Source organism: Suricata suricatta, chromosome 1 (genome assembly GCF_006229205.1).
Source record: "Suricata suricatta isolate VVHF042 chromosome 1, meerkat_22Aug2017_6uvM2_HiC, whole genome shotgun sequence".
Lineage (NCBI taxonomy): Eukaryota > Metazoa > Chordata > Mammalia > Carnivora > Herpestidae > Suricata > Suricata suricatta.
The window spans coordinates 45,423,438-45,445,230 of NC_043700.1; the positions used below are offsets into that span (position 1 = coordinate 45,423,438).

Genomic DNA, 21,793 nt, shown 5'->3' on the forward strand with positions numbered 1-21,793 from the left:
TCTCTCTCAAAAATAAATTTGAAAAAAAATGTCAAAAACCTACAGAAAAGTTGCAAGTAAAACCCCAAAAAAGAATCCCTTTTCCCCACTGCTGAGCCCTCCAGAGTAAGTTGCTGGCCCGATGGTATATCATGCCCCAGGGCCTTAGCATGTATTTCCCACAAATAAGGCCCTCCTGCTTGTGTAGGACACAGCCATCAAAATCAGGACATGAACGTTAATACCACCATAACTGGAGAGTTATCATTCATTCCAATAATGTTCTTTATAGCAAAGGATCCAACCGAGGATCACACATTGCAGTTGGCTCAATGTGAACTTGCTTTTCAGCCTTGACCTGCGTGACCTTGCTCGTCAACTTACACGTCAGTTGTTTTGTGGAATGTCCTCACTTTGGGTTTGTCTAAGGTTTCCTCTCGATTGGACTCAGGCTCTGTCTGAGTCTCTGGCAGGCACATCACAGAAGTGGCTGCGTTGTGTTCATTTAGACCTACCAGGCTGCTCCTGATTTCACTTGGAACCATTATGTGAATGATTGTTTTTGCCATTTGACGGAGGAGGTGGTGTCTGCCAAGCTCCCTCCACTGTAAAGTCATTTTTTCCATCGCAGTCATTCCCTGGTTTGTGGGGAGGTCCTTGGAAACCTGTTCTTCGTGCACTGTCAGTTCACTTGTCTATTTATGCACATGGGTGTGGCATCACGGACTCCCGTGTTGTTCCATAGGTTGTCATCCATCTCTGTCGTTTTTTTATTTTGACACTCAAATTGTCCTCCCCTGGGCCAGCAGGAGCCTCTTGGAGCTGGCTACTGCATCCTTCTGAAATGTCCCCATCAATCTTTGAGCACTTTCCTGCATGAAAAAGATGTGAATATTCCAGGCACGTCATAGCCTTTCTCAGCCATTTGTCCTGGTAGCGCTGGTTCTTTTTTTAGCAGAAAATGAATTCAGAAACCAAGATTTGGGTGGTAGGTATGCTTGTTACGGTTGGGTGTTGTGGCCCCCAGGCCCTTCAGTGGACAGAGCTAAGGCTATGCCTGAAGATACGTGCCTACGTTTACATCTATACATATGTATCTATTTCTGTTCCTGCTCCTAGCGTTGGAAACAGTGAACTCACACCAATAGCTCAGTGGTGATCTGGCACCACAGGATTCGTTCTAGTTCCCCCCCCACAACTTTGACTTTTTTCTCCAACAGAGAGACATCTGGCTTGCATTATCTGTAATATGAGTACTTAACCTCCCCTTCATGTAACCAATCTCCCACCGCCTCTGGATCCCTCCCCCGTATGGAAGCTGTCCTCACCTGGCTTGGGCCCCAGCACTCCACAGCCCCTTCCGCACCCTGCTTGGGATCTCATACCTCATGCAGTCTGCCCACAACTTCCTGCACAGACTCCATCCACTACCTGCTTGAGTTCTGACATCCCGCACTGGGGCCCCCTGTTCAGGGCCTAATACCCCACACTGAGTCACCCCCTGAAACAAGACGCCCTTCTACCCTCATGCACACAGGCTCCTTATCTGCTTGGGGTGAAGTGGGGGCTCCAGCATCCCAGTCTAGACCCCTTGCCACCCCCAGTGCGGACACATACCTTTCTAGGCCTCAGCCAGTGGTGTTAGGACTGAGTTATTCAGGAAGGAAAGGGAAGAGGCAGGGCCACGTGTTAAGTCTTAGATTGCTCATTGGTAAAATGAGCGTAATAATGATTCCCATCTAATGTGGGTGGGAAAGACAGAGAACCACATAAGATAATGCATGTGAGGTGCTTCCTTGGCACGATGCCTGGCAGAGGTGGGCACTCACTGTCAACCCCACAACTTACTGCACATTAACGTTCCCGTTTTTACTGCATCACTTGGCAGGCACACACTAAAGGAGAGAAGGCAGGAGGAGTGGGGGCACGGCACGTGTGCCAAGAGACACCCCGTGCCTCTTTTTCTTTTTCTTTTTTAAAGTAGGCTTCGTGCCCAGTGCGGAGCCCAACACGGGGCTTGAACTCATGACCCCGAGATCAAAACCTCAGTTGAGATCAAGAATCGGACACTTACCTGAGTAAGCCACCCAGGCACCCTGCCCTCCCCACATCCCTTTGCCTCTTTCTTGAGAGAATGAAGACACTTATTCTATCAACTAAGGTAAAATAGAGGAGTAGGGAGGAAAATAATATGTTAAGTGATTATCTTTTTTGGTGAGATTACGTGACTTAACGTTGGTGTGTCCATTTGCCAAAATGTACTCAATACATAGTATTCAAACTTAAAAACAAATTTTAGAAGGACCCTGGTTAACTTCAGCATAATTTATGGAAAAGTGCTCTCAGCCCGAGTGGTTGGTTGTAGGTTTTTATGGCTTTGTTTTTTGTTTTGTTTTTCTTCTGCCTGATTCAGATCCAGGCACTTCTGTTCCCAGCTAGATGACCATGGGTAAGTTTTTTGTTTTGGAGAGTGAGGAATCTTAGAGGGCCTAATTCGGGGGTATGTATCAATTAAATGAGATACTGCTCACAGAGCACCTGCCACGGAGTAAGCCCACAAACACGTTAGCTATTGATGTTGTCATTTTGTCATGGGAAGGAATGTGGTGAGTGATTCCCCAGATGTCTCAGAGGAAAGAATTCCTTTTCTGAGTAACCTCAGCTCTGCCTCCTCTTGAGTTAGTGGCTTGTGACTAACCCAGAGACTTCAGGCAGCTGGGCCTCCCGTGGGGCAAGAAGTGGTGGCAAGGGTGACAAACCAAGTCTGGGGAAGTGTTTGCTCACAACTTGGAAGGGCGCCAGAGATAAGTTTCCTAACAGACTCAGCAGGCTGGCGGCAAGGCACCGTGACTGCCACCTACAGGTCGGCGTAGTTCTGTCTCGGTGTCCAGTGAGTGCGGTGGGGATCACTCATTCATTCACTCATTCGCCCTTCATTTGGTTGTTAGTTCCATGTATATATATATATATATATATTACATATATATATATATTACATAGACTTTAAAAACGTTTTTTAATGTTTATTTACTTTTGAGAGAGAGAGACAGAGTACAGGAGGTGAGGGAGGGACAGAGAGAGGAAGACACAGAATCTGAAGCAGACTCCAGGCTCTCAGCTGTCAGCACAGAGCTCAACCCGGGCTTTGAACCCACGAACCATGAGATTATGACCTGATTTGAAGTCGGATACTCAACCAGCTGAGCCACCCAGGCTCCCCTATGTAGGCTTTTTTTTTTTTAAGTAGGCTTCACACTCAGTGCAGAGCCCAAGATGAGCTTGAATACACAACTCTGAGATCAAGACCAGAGCTGAGACCAAGAGTCAGATGCCTAACCAACTGAGCCATCCAGGTGCCCCATCACATAGATTAATTAAATGCTTACAGTGTGTCAGGCTCCGTTGTAGGCAATGGGATACAACCATTAAAATGTGGCTAATTTAAAACTATGTTGCAAAAATAAAAATGCAAATGATAAGGGACTCAAATGTCTGTACACCCATATTTGTAAGCACATTGTTCACAATAGTCCCAAACGGGGAAGCAAGCCAGGTGGCCGCTGACAGATGAATGGATGACCAGGATGCATGTACGTACAAAAGAATATGATTCAGCGTTAAAAAGACCTACGCAACAACATGTACACCGTGGACAAACCTGGAAGACAGTGTACTAAGTGATACAAGCCGGTCACAAAAGGACAAATATTGTGTGATTCATCTGAGGGGCCCTAGAGTAGCCACATTCAGAGACAGAAAGTAGGATGGAGGTTGCCAGGGGCTGAGCGAAGAGGGGAGCAGTGGACAGTTAGGAGCAGTTAGGAGAGTTTGCTGGGGACAGAGTTTCAATCTGGAGTGAGAGAGAAAGCTCTGAAGATGGATGGGGGGTTGGGGTGATGGCTGCATGACAACAATGGTGTACTTAGCGCCAGTGACCTGTGCGGTAAACATGGTGAAAACGCAAGCCTGATGTCGTGTATATTTCACCACCGTTTTTTGAAGTGTGACAAAATAATGATAACACCTGTAGATAGTGGGATAAAGCATAGAAATCAAGTTCACGACAAAATTTACCTATCAGGCTTAGCTTTTACAAGTTGTTTTCTCTCTTTGAACATGGAGCACCTGGGTGGCTCAGTCAGCTGAGCATCCAGCTCTTGATTTTGGGTCAGGTCGTGGCCTCAGTTTGTGGAATCGAGCCCTGCGTCAGGCTCTGTGCTGACAGTGTGGGGCTTGCTTGAGATTTCTCTCTCTCTCCCTCCCTCTCGCCCTCCCTGCTCCCCTCTTCTCCCTCTACCTCAAAATAAATAAATAAATTTTTAAAATAAAACAATAAAACTTTTTGGACAAACACTTCACTGAACAAGATGTATGGGTAACAAATAAGCATGTGAAAAGACGCTTGACATGGTTAGTCATTAGAAAAATGTAACATAAAGCCATAATAAGACACCATTACATACCTAAATGGCTAAAAGTAAAGAAGCTGACCATACCCAGGGTCGGTGAGGATGTGGAGCAAATGGAACTCTCATACACTCCTGGTGAGAATGTAAAATGGCACAGCCACTTTGGAAAACAGTTTGGCGGTTTGTTTAAAAAGTTAGATGTATATTGCTACATGATGCAGCCAGATTCACCCGAGAGAAATGAAAGCATATGTTCATACAAACAGGAAAAAATACAAATGTCCATCAACAATAAAAGAATAAAGGCTTCTGGGTGCTTCACTCAGTTAAGTATCTGAGTTTGGCTCAGGTCATGATCTCACAGTCCCTGAGTTCGAGCCCTGCATTGGGCTCTGTGCTGACAGCTCAGAGCCTGGAGCGTGCTTTGAATTCTGTGTCTCCCTCTCTTTCTGCCTCTTCCCCACTCATGCTCTCTCTCACTCTCTCTCTCAAAAATAAATAAACATTAAAAAATTAAAACAATAAATGAATAAGCAAACTGATGTGCATACAGTGGAATACTATTCAACAGTAAAAGAAAAACAATGAACTATTGCTACTGCATGCATGAATCTCAAAATAATTATGTTGGGCAAAAAAAAAAAAAAGCCAGGCAAAAAGTGTATATACTGTATGATTACATTTATATAAAATTCTAGAAAATGTTAACTAATATATGGTGACAGAGAGCCAATCAGTGGTTGCCTGCAAATAAGAGTGGTCAGGGAGGGCAGGAAAAAGACATGGCAGGGGACACCGGGAAATTAGGCAGTGATAGATAAATCCTTCACCTTGATCGTGGTGATTCTTTTTTTTTTTTAAAGTTTATATATTCATTTTGAGAGAGACACAGAGAGCAAGCAGGGGAGGGGCAGAGAGAGAAAGAGTATTCCAAGCAGGCTCTGCACTGTGCACTGTCAGCACAGGGTCCGATGCGGGGCTTGAACTCATGAAATGCAAAACCATGACCTGAACTGAAACCAAGAGCCGGTGGCTTAACCAACTGAGCCACCCAGACACCCCGATTGTGGTGACTCTTTTATGGGTGTGTACATGTGACAACACTTACTGAGTTGTACACTTACATATGTCAGCTTATTACATGACAACTGCATATTAGTAAAGCTGTTAAAGCTGAAATCGAAACAAAGTCAATGCACCAGAAAAATCCAGGAAGTAAGGGGCAGGAAAACCATGGCGTTCCCCAGTGGCTGTGCACGCAGGTGGGGCTGAGCATGCAGGTGGTGGCGGTCAGGTGCGGCTTCACAGAAGCTATCTGAGGACGGATAAGCGTTGTCACGCAAAATGTGGTATAGGAGAGAGTCTTTCTTTCCTATGGAGGAAATGTGTGGGAAGACTCACAGGCCTGAAAGACCCCAGGGCTGGAACGCTGTGTGGCTAGAACTCAGGGCATGGGGCAGTAGAGAGGGGGCCCAAGAGAGCAGCCAGGAACAACTAGGGATGTGGACTTTCTCCTGAAGTCAGGGGAGAAGGACTAAAGGCAAGCAGGGGGCTATCGTGTGTGCAGCCTAGAAAGATGCTCTGTTGCAACCTGAGAAGTGAGCTGGACAGGAGTGGAGGGCAGGCAGGAGACTGGGAGTCTGGTGAGGACATTTAACCAGTAGCAAGTGGCCCAAGACAAGAACAGTTGGGATATGCTACCTCCTGGCATCTTTTCAGGACCCTGGAGAATTGGGACCTTTGATCCAAGCTTTACAAAAGAGGAAACAGACTTCCAGCAGTTAAGTAACTTGCTAACGTCACACAGCTCATGAGCAGGACATCTGGGGTTTCTAGTCTGATGGGTTCTGAATCTAAAGTTCATTATGCACACAGGCTTCTCTCTATTTAAAAAAAAAAAAGGCATCTGGGATAACCAACCCTTCCCGCTGCCTGATTTTCTCACCCTCACTCTGGTTTCTTTGACAGGAGCATGGAACACAGAATGTAACATCACCTGGGCAGTCAGGAACGAAGGCTTCCTGGAGGAAGAGACATGTCTGAACCCTGAAGAATTCTGAGGAGGAGGAAGGGCTAATAAATCAACAAGGTCGGGGGATGGGGCAGGAGAAGAAGGAGAAGATATTTCTGGAGTGGGAAGACGAGCATGGGTGACTGGCTAGGAACAAACTCACACAGGGAATGCTTGACAAACTGAGCCTCAGAGTGGCCGGTGATGCTGTGAGATGCAGAGAGGCACAAGATTTGACACTGATTTTTAGCTCTCTGTGAAGCAGCTTAGAGAATAGGGCGGATGGGAGAGAGGCCCGTAGGGCGAACCTGGTCGATCTGGCGGTGAAATCCTGCCCACCAGGCATCTGCCTTACAAAGGTTACCATGGAAACACTAGATGCAGACCTAGGCGCATCTAGTTGGCCCCTCTTATTAAGGATGATGACAAGGACAAGATGGGGTAGTGATTTGCTGACTTTCCTACTGGCAGCAGAGTAAAATACAGAACACGAATTGACAATTTTAGGCATTTTAAGTGTGTGGTTCTGTGACACTATGTACATTCATAATATTGTGCAGACACCACCACCTGGTATCCCCAGAAATTCCTCCTCATTCTGAACTGAAACTCTGTACCCCTTACAGGAACCCCCTTCGCTCCCCAGACCCTGGAAACTACTTTCTACTTTCTGTCTCTATGAATTTGACTACTCTAGACACATGGGATCATGCATACATACACAACGGAATCATGCAAGATTTGCCTTTTTGTGGCTGGCTTATTTCACTTCGCAAAGTGTCTTCAAGGCCATTTTGTGGCAGCTAACAACACTTCCTTTCTTTTCCAAGCCAAATAATATTCCATTGTATATACATACCACATTTTGTTTATCCATCAATCCGTTGATGGACATTGGGTTGTTTCCACCTTTTTGTTATCGTAAATAATACTGCTATAAACTCGGGTATACTGGAAACCTCCTTTGTAGACGTGGATTGTTGGTATTTAGTGAAGAAGACAGACTGTGGCTGATGAGTTTCAGGTAAAAGGAAAGTAAAATAAGGAGAGAGAAGTGTTTTCCCTGGAAGTCAACTATAAAGTACTCTTTGTCCTAAATACTTCATGGACTGATTCTAGGCAATGCTCCCCTTTGCTGTTATCCGGAATATGGTCCATTAAGACTGCAAGTGTGTCCAATTCCAGTTAGAAAGATATGTGTAGGAGAGCACCTTTCATCAAGACACAGATTTGCCTTGGGACACTTCTCCTGGGGAATTCTCTGGGCTTCTAGAAAACACCAAAAGGCCAGCTGGTTTGTTCCACCATCTACAAGAATACAGGCTCCCTGATGGCAGGATCATGTCTGTTCCATCGGTTTTATTAGCTAGTGAACCTCCAGCACCTCAAACACTGCCTGGCACCCAAAACTTTGTCAAATGAATGACCATGTCTTCCACTGATGGGACCTGCTGTGTGCTCCTAGGCAAGATGTATCTCAAGAAAAGAAGAGAGCACTGGACCAGAGGCAGGCTCAGGAGCTTACCCAGGCTCTGATGCTGTGTGACGTGCAATGTGGCTTTGGCTTGTCCTTTGTACTTCCTGTCTTCTCATTGCTCACCTGGTGGAAATGACACCTGCTTGGGCTGACCTCACCAGGTGTCATGAGCAGTGAGGGGCTCATGTAAATAAAAGCGCGGTGCAAATGAATGCCATGATTGGGTCTAGTCCTGGCCTCTCTCCAGGACACCAGTCCTGCACCGACAGCTAACCTTCCCCTGCGGGCGCCTGTCACATCCCAGCACCTCTGCGCAAGCAGCACCCACTCTCAGCTTCCTATGTTTCTCATTGCATTGCTATTTTCTCAGTCTTTTGTGCCAGCAAATCAAGTCATGTCTAGCTCCTCCCTCTCTCTGGTGCCCCGGCTCCTGCCCCGAGTCTTGAGTCTTGAGCCTCGCTACTTCTTTTCTCTCCTGGCCCTGGTTTCCACTGCCGCCCTCCTTCTCAGGAGTCCCTCCCTCCAGTCTGACCACTGCCAAAGGTTTGACCTCCTCTGCCTCTTACCTTTTCTGCTGCCAGAGAGAACTTTCAACGCGCAGCTCTGATTCCATCATGGCCCTACTCAGAGATGACTAATGATGCTCAGACACACAAGGATATGCCTACTATCAAAAACACAGAGGGGAACCTGGGTCATTTTGGCTCAGGTCATGATCTCACGGTTTCTGAGTTCAAGTCCTGTGTCAGGCTCTGTGCTGACAGTACAGAGCCTGCTTGAGATTCTCTCTCTCCCCTCTCTCTCTGCCCCTACCCTGATTGCACTCTCACTCTTTCTCCAAATAAACAAACAACAACAACAACAAAAAAAAAACTAAAAAGAAAAAAAGACACACAGAAAATAACAAATGCTGGTGAGGTTGTGGAGAAATCAGAATCCTCATGCCCTGTTGGTGGAAATTTAAAATGGTGCAGCCACTATAGAAAACAGTCTGGTGGTTCCTCAAAAAATTAAAAATGGAATTACCTACCATATGATGCAGCAATCCTGCTTCTGGGTATTTACCCAAAAGAATTGAAGGCAGGGACTCAAAGAGATATTTGCACACTCATGTTCATAGCGGTACTATTCATAATACTCAAGAGGTGGAGGTAACACAAGAGTTTATCAACAGATGAATAGATAAACAAAAGGTGGTGTAATATATGCCTGTAATGGGATATTATTCAGCCTTGAGAAGGAAGGAGTCCTGTCACATGTTACAACATGGATGAATCTTAAAGATGTTACGTTGGGGCGCCTGGGTGGCTTGCTGGGGTAAACGTCGGACTTTGGCTCAGGTGATGATCTCAAGGTTTGTGAGTTGAAGCCTTGCATCGGGCTCTGTGCTGACAGCTCAGAGCCTGGAGCCTGCTTTGAATTCTGTGTCTCCCTCTCTTTCTGCCCCTTTCCCACTCATGCTTTCTCTCACTCTCTCTCAAAAGTAAATACATAAACATTAAAAAAGAGATACCTTGTTAAGTGAAGTAAGGCAGCTCCTCCCCACCAAATAAAAACAAATACCGTCTGATTCCACTTAAATGAGGTACCTAGAACAGTCAAATTTATAGAGACAGATGGTAGAATGGGAGTTCCTTCGCACTCCGGGAGGGAGGAAAGAAGGTTCCCTGTTTCCTGGGCACAGAGTTTCACATTTGCATGATGAAAGGGTTCTGGAGCTCTATTTCCCAACTCCTGAACGGTCCACTTAAAAACGGTTCAGATGGTAAATTTCACATTATGTGCTTTTCACCACAACGTTTAAATGACTGCTAGATTAGTGGGCTAAGTCTGTCTTCTGCACACCGGCCTTTGAGGGCGCTACCATGTCCGTGGTCTCACTTCCCTAGCCTGGGCGTGCCCTAAACCTCCAGGCCTGTCTGTGTCCCCAGCCCCGCTCCCTCGGGCTAGAACATTGACTCTCACTACTCCCCGCTCTGGTGAAATCCTGTGCCTAAACCACCCAGTTCAAGCGCTCCTCTGCGCTATTTCTGTGGTTCCTCCCGCTGGCCACACAGCTCTCCCGTAGAGGTGTTTGCATTCCTCCCTTTGCTCCCAGCACTAGACTGAATTCCCTGGGAGACGATGGACTTGCTCCGGCTCCCAGCTCCCAGCGCCGTCTGATCCCACCAGCAGGAGGAGGTTGCTGGTTTGGGGGCGGGCACCCCTGGCTTCCCCGTGAGGCCCTTTCTGAACTCTCTTTCCCGGTCTGTCTGGGTCTTGTGTGCTGACCTCATCCCCTTTCCGGTCCCTGAGCTTGCGAAGGGCAGAGCCTGGATTCCCTTCTTTGCGGGTCCCACGGGCAGCGCCCTGCTGGGAGGGCCGCACAAATGTTGGATGGTTATAAAAACGGGCGAGAATCGGTAGGCAAGGCTCTGTTGCCTCGCTCCTTGATGGCAGACCAAAAAGGAAGCGACAGGGCTCCTCTTTCTCCTGCCTTCTATGAATTGTAAACCCGGGTCACTACTGCTTCAGCATTTCTTTGTGCTGGTCAAGAGCGGCTGCCAAGACTGCAGAGGAAGCGGTGAAGGGGGTGCTTGCGCATCTCAGAGGATTGTACTTGTTGCCTCCAGTGTGACCAGCCAAAGGCCTTTTCATTAGACCAGACGTGTTGGCTCTGGGCTGGCCGGGCTTCCTGTCACTGATGGGATCTGTTCAACATCTCAGCTGGATCTGGCTGAGCTGGAGATTCCAGGGAATACAAGCTGGTCCGTGGCGGTGCATTTGCGCATGAACGTCTTGTGTGTGTGCCCATCTGTAGGCCTGGCAGCTTCCCTCGGAGCCGGGGTGGGGACTGGTTCTGCCCCTCACCTAACAGAAACCAGACCTCCTGTCCCCAGAGGAGCAGACTAAGTTAGGTCTGGGTTTTTCTGGAATAGTGCAGATGATCATTATTTTATTCATTGGAATGGACAGTAATTGTTCAATGTAGCAGCGAAACGTGATGTAAGTTTTATATCTTTGTAAAGTTTTTTAAAAGGGAAATTCACTAATCTTTAAAATCCTCTGGGCAGCCCCCTCACCCTTATTTTTGTGCTACACGAGCTGAGGGAAGCTGAGAGACAAGATGGTCCAGCTGGGTTTCTGAGCAACATCGGGCATTGCCTTTAGGCAGAGGCTACATGTGTGGGCAGCCTTTGGAAGTATCCCCCCAGGTCCTCTTTGTCGCATAGTAGGTCTCCACTCCATTTCTTATCGTCCAGTCTGCCGGCACTTTCTTTGACTCTGTTGTTGGTTTGCTGATTCCTGACGCTCAATTCCCACTCTGACCTGAGACTTTCGGATTAATCACACCTTTTTATTTTCTGACGCTTTGGTATCTGGGGTCTTGCGGATACTGGAGGGACTGCTCCTCCCAGGGCTGGTCAGTTTCTAGACATAGCGGAGACCTGCCTGCAAGAGGGTTTTCATGCGCAATCCAACCTACCCAGTGAGTCCACACCCCAACCATTGCCTTAATCAGGCTCTCACCTTCTGGGTCACTAGCTACCTGACCTACTCACCCCAGGGTCAGGTACCAGACAACTAGGGACAGTTCCTATGACCCAGAGCCACCCAAGTTATTCAGTCTAGCAACCTTAAACCTGCGTCCATGCTTTGCTCTTCCAGCAAAAGCCACAGTAAAGGCTCTTGCTCATGTGTCCTCCCCCCTTCCTCTGTCTCCTGAGCCACCTGGTGCTTCCCCATGTGTCCCTGCATGGGGACACATGTCCCCTAGTTTTAGGTGTGTGTGAGTGTGAAAAATTTCTTCCTTCTTCAGATCCCTACACCTGAAGAAAACAATCCCAGGTACAACTTATAACAACTTACAGCCTTTCTTTGGCTCAAATACTGGTAATTCCTGGTGACACTCTAAATAAGACTTGGCTCCTTGTCCCTGGCCTTGACTCTTGAGCCAAAGAGTAGGCTTGTCATCTGGCTTCTCACATCTGCATTTGTTTCTCTCTAGCCAATGCCAAACTAGACACAACAAGCAGAGCTGAACTTAGACTTGGAAGAGAAATTTACCTTCACGGTGTAATTGGAGTTGGCCTAGAAAGGCTCCAGATCCCCAAATAAACTCACTCTGATGCCTAAAATGTTTCCATCACCAAATCATCCCTTTTCCTCAAGTATCATTCTCAACTCTCTCTCTCTCTCTCTCTTCCTGTCTCTTTGTTTTGAAATATGCTTTTTCAATTGCTTTCCCCTTATAATAGAAGAATAGAGATTGGATAAAAATGATATATGAACCGATTTCTTCTCTTATCCCAAATCCCATGAAATCACAAAAAATATGTCTTTAAGGAGGGCCTCCAAGTCCAAACACACAAGTTCCCCTCCATCTGTATCAAGAGCATTTAGGAAAATGATGCATTTCTCATTAGCACTAGATTTTGATAGAAAAAAATTAGTTTTAAGTTAAAAGATATTGTCAAAAAATAGAACTGTCATGTAGATTCCCAGTCTAATAAATGCCAGAAAAGAAATAGAATAAAGAATGAGAAAGTATGGCAAGTATAAAACATAAAAGATAATCAGGAATAAATTCAAGTACATCAGTAATCACAACAAATTAAAGTGGGTTAAAAAATTCTAAAAAAGTGTTTCAGACTGGGTTAAGAAAAAAACCCCTCAAATCCAGGAATATACACTTTAAAGGAGAACTTCTTAAAATAAAATATCTTTAGGACAGTTGAACACAAAACCTGAAGAAAGATGTTTTAAGCTAATGTTAATGAAAAGAATGTATCAGACAAATATAGAATTCAAAGTGAAAATTATTATGAGAGAAGTTTTATTTTGAATTTATAAAAGTTATGCTTCATTAAGGACTTATAATAGTTATAAATCCTTTAGCACCCAATAATCCAACTTTAAAACATAGTAAGTGTAAACTGGCCGAAGTATAAGGAGAAATAAATGAATTAATAATCATAGTGGGAGACTGAAAACACGCCTCTCTCATATATTGACAAATAAGGTAAGTAAAAATTGAGGATACAGAGGGATTGAGTAAATGAACACATTTTACAAATAACTATATGTAGAATTTTATATTCGATGAAGAGAGACTACGTAATTTTTACACACTTAAGGTACATGAATAAAAATGAGCTACCAATTCACTGGGGCACCTCAGTGGCTCAGTCAGTTGAGCTAAGTCAGTCTGACTTTGGCTCAGGTCATGATCTCTCTGTTCCCGAGTTTGAGCCCTGTGTTGGGCTCCGCGGTGCTGACAGCTCAGAGCCTGGAGCCTGTTTCAGAGTCTGTCTCGTCTCTGCCCCTCCCCCACTCAAGTTCTGTCTCTCTTCCCAAAATAAATAAACATTAAAAAAATTTTTTTTTAATTAGCTACCAAGTCACAAAAAAAATCTCAATTCCAAAAATGCTGGATGGCCACAAAAATAAAAACAATTGCTAAAGAAAACAAAACATGAACACACACATTTGCTAATTTAAGAAAGAATCAAAACTTGTTTGTAGTGATCATCTCCAGGGAAGAGTTAGAGGTGGGCCTGGAAATTTTTGCAGATAGCTTCATGAAGGAAGTATTTACTTGAGTTTTTTATTTTTAAGTGTGTAAAGTATTTTGGAGAGTCTAAAATAATAAATATATAAAATAACAAATGAGGGGCTCTGGCTGGCTCAGTCAGAGGAACATGCGACTCTTGATCTCAGGGACTTGAGTTCAAGCCCCACTTTGGCTGTTGAGATTACTTAAATAAATAAAACTTAAAAAAACAAAGTGACAAATGAATAAGATATATAAGAAGTGAAATATCACTATTTTTCAAAGCTTGTGGATGAAAACAAAGCAGTAGCCATAAGGAATGTGTAGCCTCAAATGCACGTATTGGAGAATAATAAATATAGAGCATAAGGGAACTAAATGTTCAACAAAAAAAGGCTTTTTAAAGCCTCTTCAAATCTAAAAGAAAGGCTAATCCAAATAAAAGTTTCGAATGTTGAAGCCCTAAGACTGTTATTTGCAGTTACTATAATTATCTACTATAAACATCCTGGAGAATCAGCCGAAACACCCAGTAATCCAACAAAGAAGAATAAAATAGTATGATATTTTTGTTCCTTATTTGGAAAAAATTTAGAATTTCCACTGCTCGGTGCCTGGATGGCTCAGTCAGTCAAGGGTCTGATTCTTGATTTTGGCTCAGGTCATGATCTCACAGTTTGTGAGTTCAAGCCCTGCATCAGGCTTTGCACTGATGGCGTGGAGCCTGCTTGGGATTCTCTCTCTCTCCCTCTCTCTTTGCCCATCCATGCTCACACACTATCTGTCTTTCAAAATAAATTAATTAACTTAAAAAAAAAGAATTTCCTATGTTTGTAGGTATGTGGGAAACAGGTGCTTACACACAGGACTGGTGGGCATGTAAATTGGCCCATTTTCGAGGGCAATTCAGCAGAATGTACCAACATGTTAAAATCACTTATCCTGGGGCGCCTGGGTGGCTCAGTCGGTTAAGCGTCCGGCTTCGGCTCAGGTCATGATCTCATGGTTTGTGGGTTCGAGCCCCGCGTCGGGCTCTGTGCTGACAGCTAGCTCAGAGCCTGGAGCCTGCTTCCGATTCTGTGTCTCCCTCTCTCTCTGACCCTCCCCTGCTCGCACTGTCTCTGTCTCTCAAAAATAAATAAAAAACATTTAAAAAAATTAAGAAAAAATCACTTATCCTTTGACAATTGCCCTTGTAGCTATCCTAGAATGGACCTGTCACGTGTTCTCCCAAGAAATGTGTACAAGGAGTTCACTGCGACATTGTTTGAAATGGGGAGATTTGAGAACAGTCTCGATGTTTATCAACAGAAACAAAAATCATCATGTGTGTATACTATGGGATATCATGCAGAATTAGAAAGAGTGTTATAAGTGCAACTTACAGAAAATCTTTAAGACATACTATTAATTGAAAAATACACAAATAGAAGAAGAGGAGGAGAGAAAAACCATATACAAGCAAAAAAAATTATTGCATCGTCAGACGTGGGGAATAAGCTTAGAAATTTCCTGAGACTGCACTGATGGGTTAACAAGGCAAAAAGAATTACAAAGCCATATGATGTACTCACCCAAGTTTGGGTAAACTAGATTAGGCAAATAAGCATAAAGAGGATGGGGCCAAGGCCCCCAGGATGGAGTAGGGGGGCAAAGGCCCCAATACAAAGGTATATGAGATAAGCAAGATTCGGTATTGAAAGCAAAAATGCCCCCCAACTTAGTACTATAGCAGAAAACTACTTTCACAGGAAGGAAGGACCAAATCAGGCAAACAGGTAAATCGGACTAGACCACTGCAGGAGTGAAGCTGCCCTGAATGCAGTTGATTAGCAAAAGGAAGGTACCTTGTTAATCCTGAGGTTACTTGCCCTATCTTTCTTATCCCCAAGGCTAGCTAAAATAAACATACAAGGTGCCTCATAACTGCCTTTTAACAACCATCTGCCTATCTGCCCATTGCCAGAATTTTGGTTTATATTGACCCAAACCCCTAACACCATATTTCTTCAAAAAGGGGTTTCCTCATGCCCATGAGTTAATGTTCACAGATTCATTGTCTCTTTGTGCATGCCCACCATGTTTGTAAGCCTTCTGATCTTAATAAATATGGAGCAAGGACCCTTATTCTGGCTCTTGTCTTTTCCTGGACATTAGCCATCTCTTGTATTTTAATCCTGCGTCAGCTTTCTTGCTGGACAAGAAAGAACTTTAGAGTCTATGACAGTCAGATACAGCAATTAGCAGTTAGCAGATTACAAAGCAGTTGCCATACTGCCATCTTGATGCCCACTCCCCTGGTGGTTAGAAGAGTGAATGCTTGCCTTTCAGTCCTCTGTTGCATCCAAAGGTGGCCACATGACATATTTGGCAAATGAAACATATACGAAACTCTTTTGGTAGGTTTCTGGAAAAGCTTTGCTTTTCTGATCAAAAGGTCAGACACAGCAGTCCTTTCCTCTTCTTCTAGCCTGAATACAGACATGTAGCAGGTGGACAGCTGCAGGGGAAAAGTCCTCTTGCAGCTGAGGTCACAAATGTGAGCAAAAGTTCCAGAGAATCATCAAGACAGTGTTGCCTTCTAATGTCACTGAGCCACAGAGCTAACTCTAGGACCTACTCGTGTCCATAATTCTTGGATTATGAGTCAAATAAAATCTCCATCTGTTTATCTTACTTTTTGTAAAAGTTTCTGGATGAATATGTTTCTGATAGAATCACATATCGGCATATGTACGTCAGGAGAAGATGGAGGATTCCAGAATCCAGAAGGATTCTCACCCATTTGTTTACTATTACCCCTTTCTGGAATGGAGTGGGATTGACTTTTTCTCCTAAATAGTTAAGCTGTGTTTCAAATACTTTCAATAAAGAAGTGTTTATGTATGAATCATATGTTTATGTATGAATCATGTAACAATTTTGAAAGATACATAGCAATAAACCTCACCTATGTTGAAGTTTTAAGATTACAGCCAAATATAAAAGAAAAAAAGATGTCACAGTCTCGGCACACAGAGATAACCATGGTCTATTTGCTCTTTTTCTCTAACTAATAGATTTTATGTTTGAGAAGTGATAAGTTTACAGAAAAATTGAGCACATAGTACAGAAAGTTCCTATATACTACCCAGTTTCTCCAGTTGTTAACCCTTGCAATAGTGTGATACATCCCTTACAATTAATGAACCAGAATTGATACATTAATTAAAGCCCATAGTTTACATCAGGTCTTACTGTGTGTTGTATAAAGGATTCTGTAGGTTTGGGAAAGTGGATAATGCCATGTGTCCTCCATTACGGTATCATACAGACGAGTTTCACTGCCCTGAACATTGCCTGTGCCTCGCTTACTTGTCCCCCTCATCCTCTCTATCTCCACCCAAACCCTGGCTGCCCCTGATCTTTTTACCATCTCCACAGTTTTGCCTTTTCTGGAATGTCATATAGTTGGAATCATATGGTATGTAGCCTTTACAGATTGGCTTCTTTCACTTAATAATTTAAGGTTCCTTCAGGTCTTTTCATTCTTTTTAGCACCGAATAGTTCTCCACTGTCTGGATGCACAGTTTATTTATCCCTCCCCTTACCAGGGGACATCTTGGTAGTTTCCAATTCTGAATAGAGTTGCTCTAAATATCTGTGTGCAGGTTTTTGTGTGGACATGTGTTTTCAATGCATTTGGGTATAAATACTAAGAAGCATGATTGCTGGATGGTATGGTTAGAGCAGGTTTGATTTTGTAAGAAAATGCCAAACTGTCTTCCAACGTGGCTAAACCATTGTGCATTCCTGCCAGTGATGGATGACAATTCCTGTGGCTCTGTCAACATTTGGTGTTGTTGGATTTTTGGATGTTAGCCATCCTAAAAGGTGTGCATCATAGCTTTAACTTGCAGTGGCCTACTGACATACGATGTTGTGCACCTGCTCATATGCTTACTTGCCATCTGTTACCCCCTTTCCATAAAATGTGCAACTGGAAGACAGCTGGGACTTCTTGTCCCTTGAAGTCAGATAAGATTTATTAACCTCTTTATTCTAAGTCCTTTGGAAGTGTGAATCCCTCTTTGGAAGAAATGTAGACCAGGTCAGACAAGGAAAGATGGATAGAAGTGAAGGAACTTCTAATGCTCAGCACCCAATCCTGGCCTTCATCTGGCAGGGCCTGTCCCTGTGCATGTTGCCATCCACTTGGGTAAGCCAGAGCCCTCAGGGTCACCCTCCCCTCCCTCTCTTTCATCTTCATTTTCAGGTTCTGTTGATTGTACATACAGAATATCTCTGGAATCCACTTATCTCCACTGCAACCATAACCAAAAACAATAACCACCATGTTCAGGCTATATTTTTTCTCACCTGAATTACTATAAGTGGGACTAAAGCTAGAGTGACCTCTTTACCATGCAAATCTCTTCATGTCGCCCTCCTGTATCCAGAATAGGTAAAACCCTAACATATTTCCTGTTCCGCAACAACCACTCCCCACTCCACCTTCACTGGCCTGATTTAATCTCTCCTCTCCATGTCCCTCAGACCTCAGATCCTTTGCACATGCAGTTTACTCCAGTTAGAATCCTTCTTCCTTGCCTCAGTTTCCGGGAACACCACAGAGTACTCATAACTCAAACAAGCATCCTTTGGCTAGTAAGCTGACTCCCTGAGGGGACGAAACTCCCTCTAAGGCTTAGACTCCTTCTCTTGTGAACTTCTTTCCCAGCTGCCATTTTGTAAAGCTTGTGTGATCGGTGTAGTAAGTGTTTCACCATTAGAATGTGAACACCACGAGCTTAAAAATTTTGCATGCTTTTGCTCACCATTTCATCCCTAGGACTTAATACACCATCATACTCATGCTAGACACTTGATAAATACTTGTTGAATGAATGAGTGAGTAAATGAATCATTTTTCTCTAGAATTCTAGATATAGGACTAAGCCTCTTGGCTGCCCTCATTAAGGCTGGCATAATAATGCACATAGACCACCACCCCAAAGCCTGATGGACTCTCAACCAGATAAATCCTAATAAACTCCACTATGGAGAATGGCTTTTGACTTCCTGTGAAAGGATCCAGTGTAACCAAATACTGTTTCTATCTCCCGGTGTACTGCTGTGCTTGGCATCTCGCACATATTTTACATCATCACCAGTTCCTTAGAGCTTGAGCAAAGCTCTCCGTATTGCAGATGCCAACATTTGGACACATTTGTAAGGATGGAATTTCCGCCCCTGCCATATGACCAGCAGGAGGGAAGTTCCTGGCTTTGGCCTCCTCATGCATATGGATGATTGTGGACGTACGATGGGCACAGATGGGGACCTCATTCCTTCCAGGAACTTAGCAGCTTGTCTCGTCCAGGACAGGGCATGTGTTAGGAGCAAGTCTGGACCAGAATTTCACACTGAATCATCTGCCCAAAGATTTAGGAACAGATCCACTAAGGCAGGGGTGGGGGTGGGGCTTTGAAGAAGAAAGCATACTTTGGATGTATGCTCCTTTCACGCTCCTTCTCCATGAACTCCCCCTGAGGAAAGGGAAAGTCTGACCCTAGGCACTGTCTGTGGCCACACTGAACAGACCAGAGGTGGACATCTGACTGAATGTGGGTAAATGAGATGATCTTCGTGGAATTGAGGGCCGGCATAGAGACTTCTAGTTCCCATCGAACAGACAAGTTGGAAGGCCGTGTGGAGTCAGGGCTGGCATGACTGTTTCTTCCACGCACACAGAGAAGCAGGGCAAGTGGACAGGCAGAGAGAAGCAAGTGTGCTGTGGCACAGCAAGACAAAGGAGCATTTGGTCCAAGTTCGTGGTTCCAGGCCTTTAGGAAGTCTGGCTGGAATATCTCAATATTCCTCAAGATACTCCTGCTTCCTTCAATAGATTTTAATTTGCACTTGAGCACTTCCTTGGCAAATGCCTGTTCTATAGAAACAGATACAGAGAAGAACGGGAAGGAGGGGCAGGCTGAGAGACATTTCAAAGGAAGAAACATCAGAGTGGAAGTCAGTCTGCAGGTAGAAAGGGAAGAGGGCACGGACATTGGCTGCATGCTGATCCTGCCCATTCCTGTGCTGGGAACCCCCTGCACAGCAACTCGGTTTTCAGTTTCAAGAAACTTATGCAGCAGATCTTATTATCCCCATGTGCCAGACAAGAAAACAGAGGCTCAGAGAAGTCACACAAGTTCCCAAGGTCACACAACTAGTACTCGGCCTGGAAACAGACAAGGAGCTGGCATTAGAAACAAAGATGACAACTCCAGCGGCTCTTGCCTAAAGGACAGAGGGCTGCATGGCCATTGTCTCCCTGTCCAGGGAAGCAGCGGCATGTCTTTCTTGTCCTGGTTACAGCTGACCGTCATCCTCCCATACTGCAGAATGCATCAGACGCTGCCCTGGGCAGGATTCCTGCTCCGCCCCTCAGCCCTGTCTGTTCCCTCTTCTGACATGACAGGGTGCAATTAACATTTCAGCCTTCCTAAGTAGATGTCTGTCTGACCTGTCACTCAGTCCAGGGAGATCTGTGCTCCGTGTCATGCAGGGGCTGGCATTTCCCACTGGGGTGTTGGGGAAAGAGGGGGATGAGAGGAGAAAGGAGGAAGGGGTACATTCTCATTTTTGCTTTTCCCACATCGTGGCTTGTCTGCAGTTTCCTACCTCAGGCACTGCATTGTCTCAGGAGCCAGAGCTGATCCTGCTAGAAGTTGTCCTTCTGTATTCACAGCACCAGCATGGTTTCCATGGGAACAACTCAGAAGGAGGATGCTAGCATTCTGGGTTCTTTGTGGCCTTGGGTAAACAATGGATTGGATGCTTCTGAGAAGCCCAGAACCTTGTCTCTCTACCTCCATTGCTTACAGCCCTTCCCATCACCCATACAAAAAGCAAATGAAATGAAAATATAAGTCTTCAGTATGTAGGAAAAAAAACCCAAACCTGTGTTTATTTTTGTAAACCAAGTATATATGGGTTTTAAAAAACTCCTATCCATCAAACTCACGTAAGAGTACAAAGACTCCTAGGAGAGAATTTTAATAAGGACCACTGACATTTCTCCAGGGGCTTGGGAGAACCTAGCTTCTCTTTGACCCCTTGTCCGCCCAGTCCCTGCCTGATCTAGCAATCTCAGTGCTCCTGTTTACCAGCTAAGGACTCATTTATTCATTCATTCCATCATCATTTATGGATTACCCACCCACTACTAGGCATTGCACCACAAAGAACATTTAAGGAACCCATGGCTTAATAAGGAAGACAAATAGTGGGAAAATACAAATTACAAGTGAATCCAGATCTGAGGCAAGAAGAATTCAAGCAACTCCGGTCCCACAAGTGATAACTCAACCATCAAGGGGTTTTGTTAGTGGTCTATCCTTTGCTCCCTGCTCTGGTGACTCTTGAGTACTTTGGTCCCATAGTTAGAGGTGAATGGACTTTTTCCTTCTACACCTCCTTGTAAGGATTGGAACATGTCGTTAAGCCTCCGTGTTTCCAGTCCCTGCTTTTAACCAACTTCTCAGAATATTTTTTATTGTGGGGAAAGACTCTGGGCTCTGAGTCAGGGATCTGGGTCAAATCTCATCCCTGTCATTGGCCAGGGGGGTGACCTGTGAGTCTTAGTTTCCTCATCTGTAAAATCGGACTCTCTCATGAAGATTTCCATGATGTTAAGTGAAATCATATCTGCAAAGTTGCTGGCATAGAGTTTGGCATATGGAAAGAGTTAAGTATTAGTCCCTTCCTTTCTTTATTTTTTAACTATTAATTAATTAATTAATTAATTTTTTAGAGAGACAGAGCCCGAGCAGGGAGAGGGGCAAAGAGAGAGGGAGACACAGAATCCAAAGCAAGTTCCAGGCTCTCTGAGTCATCAGCACAGAGCCCAACTCGGGGTTTGAACTCATGAATGGTGAGGTCATGACCTGAGTCGAAGTTGGAAGCTTAACCGACTGAGCCACCCAGGCACCTTTCTCAGATAGACTCATTTCCAAGGTGAGGAAACTGTTTAGAAACTGTGTTCCTATTTGACCATTGGGGACAAAGGCCGGGGGAGGGGACCTGGACTCCGTGAGGTGGTTTATGAGTGTCTTGAGGCCAGGAGGCCAAGTGTGAGGAAACAGAAAGTGTGCGTGGGAGCACTGAGCCAGGCCGTTGGGGACAAACTCACGAGCTACACAGGGGTGCCTGAGGTGGGAAGGCTTAGCGAAGCAGAAGCCAGGGACAATCTCCCACTGTGTCACTGGCCTTCAGGAGCTTGAATACAGGATGGCCAATTGTGCTGATGAGGTTTTGGGGTGGTGGTGGGGTTTGTGGGGTTCAGAGCTAACTGGCAAGAGAGAATTCTTGAAGATGTTTTTGGTACAAAAAGGTGGTTTTA

At 44.8% G+C, this 21,793-nt stretch overlaps 1 long non-coding RNA gene across 1 annotated transcript; it reads right to left on the reverse strand.

The window, feature by feature from the left end:
• Positions 1–246: 246 nt before the first annotated feature.
• LOC115296041 lies at positions 247–20,156 on the reverse strand. The gene is made up of 2 exons (XR_003910715.1): positions 20,074–20,156; positions 247–851 (listed from the first exon to the last, which is right to left on the reverse strand). It is a non-coding gene; the product is annotated as an uncharacterized LOC115296041 (long non-coding RNA).
• Between the last annotated feature and the right edge of the window lie 1,637 nt (positions 20,157–21,793).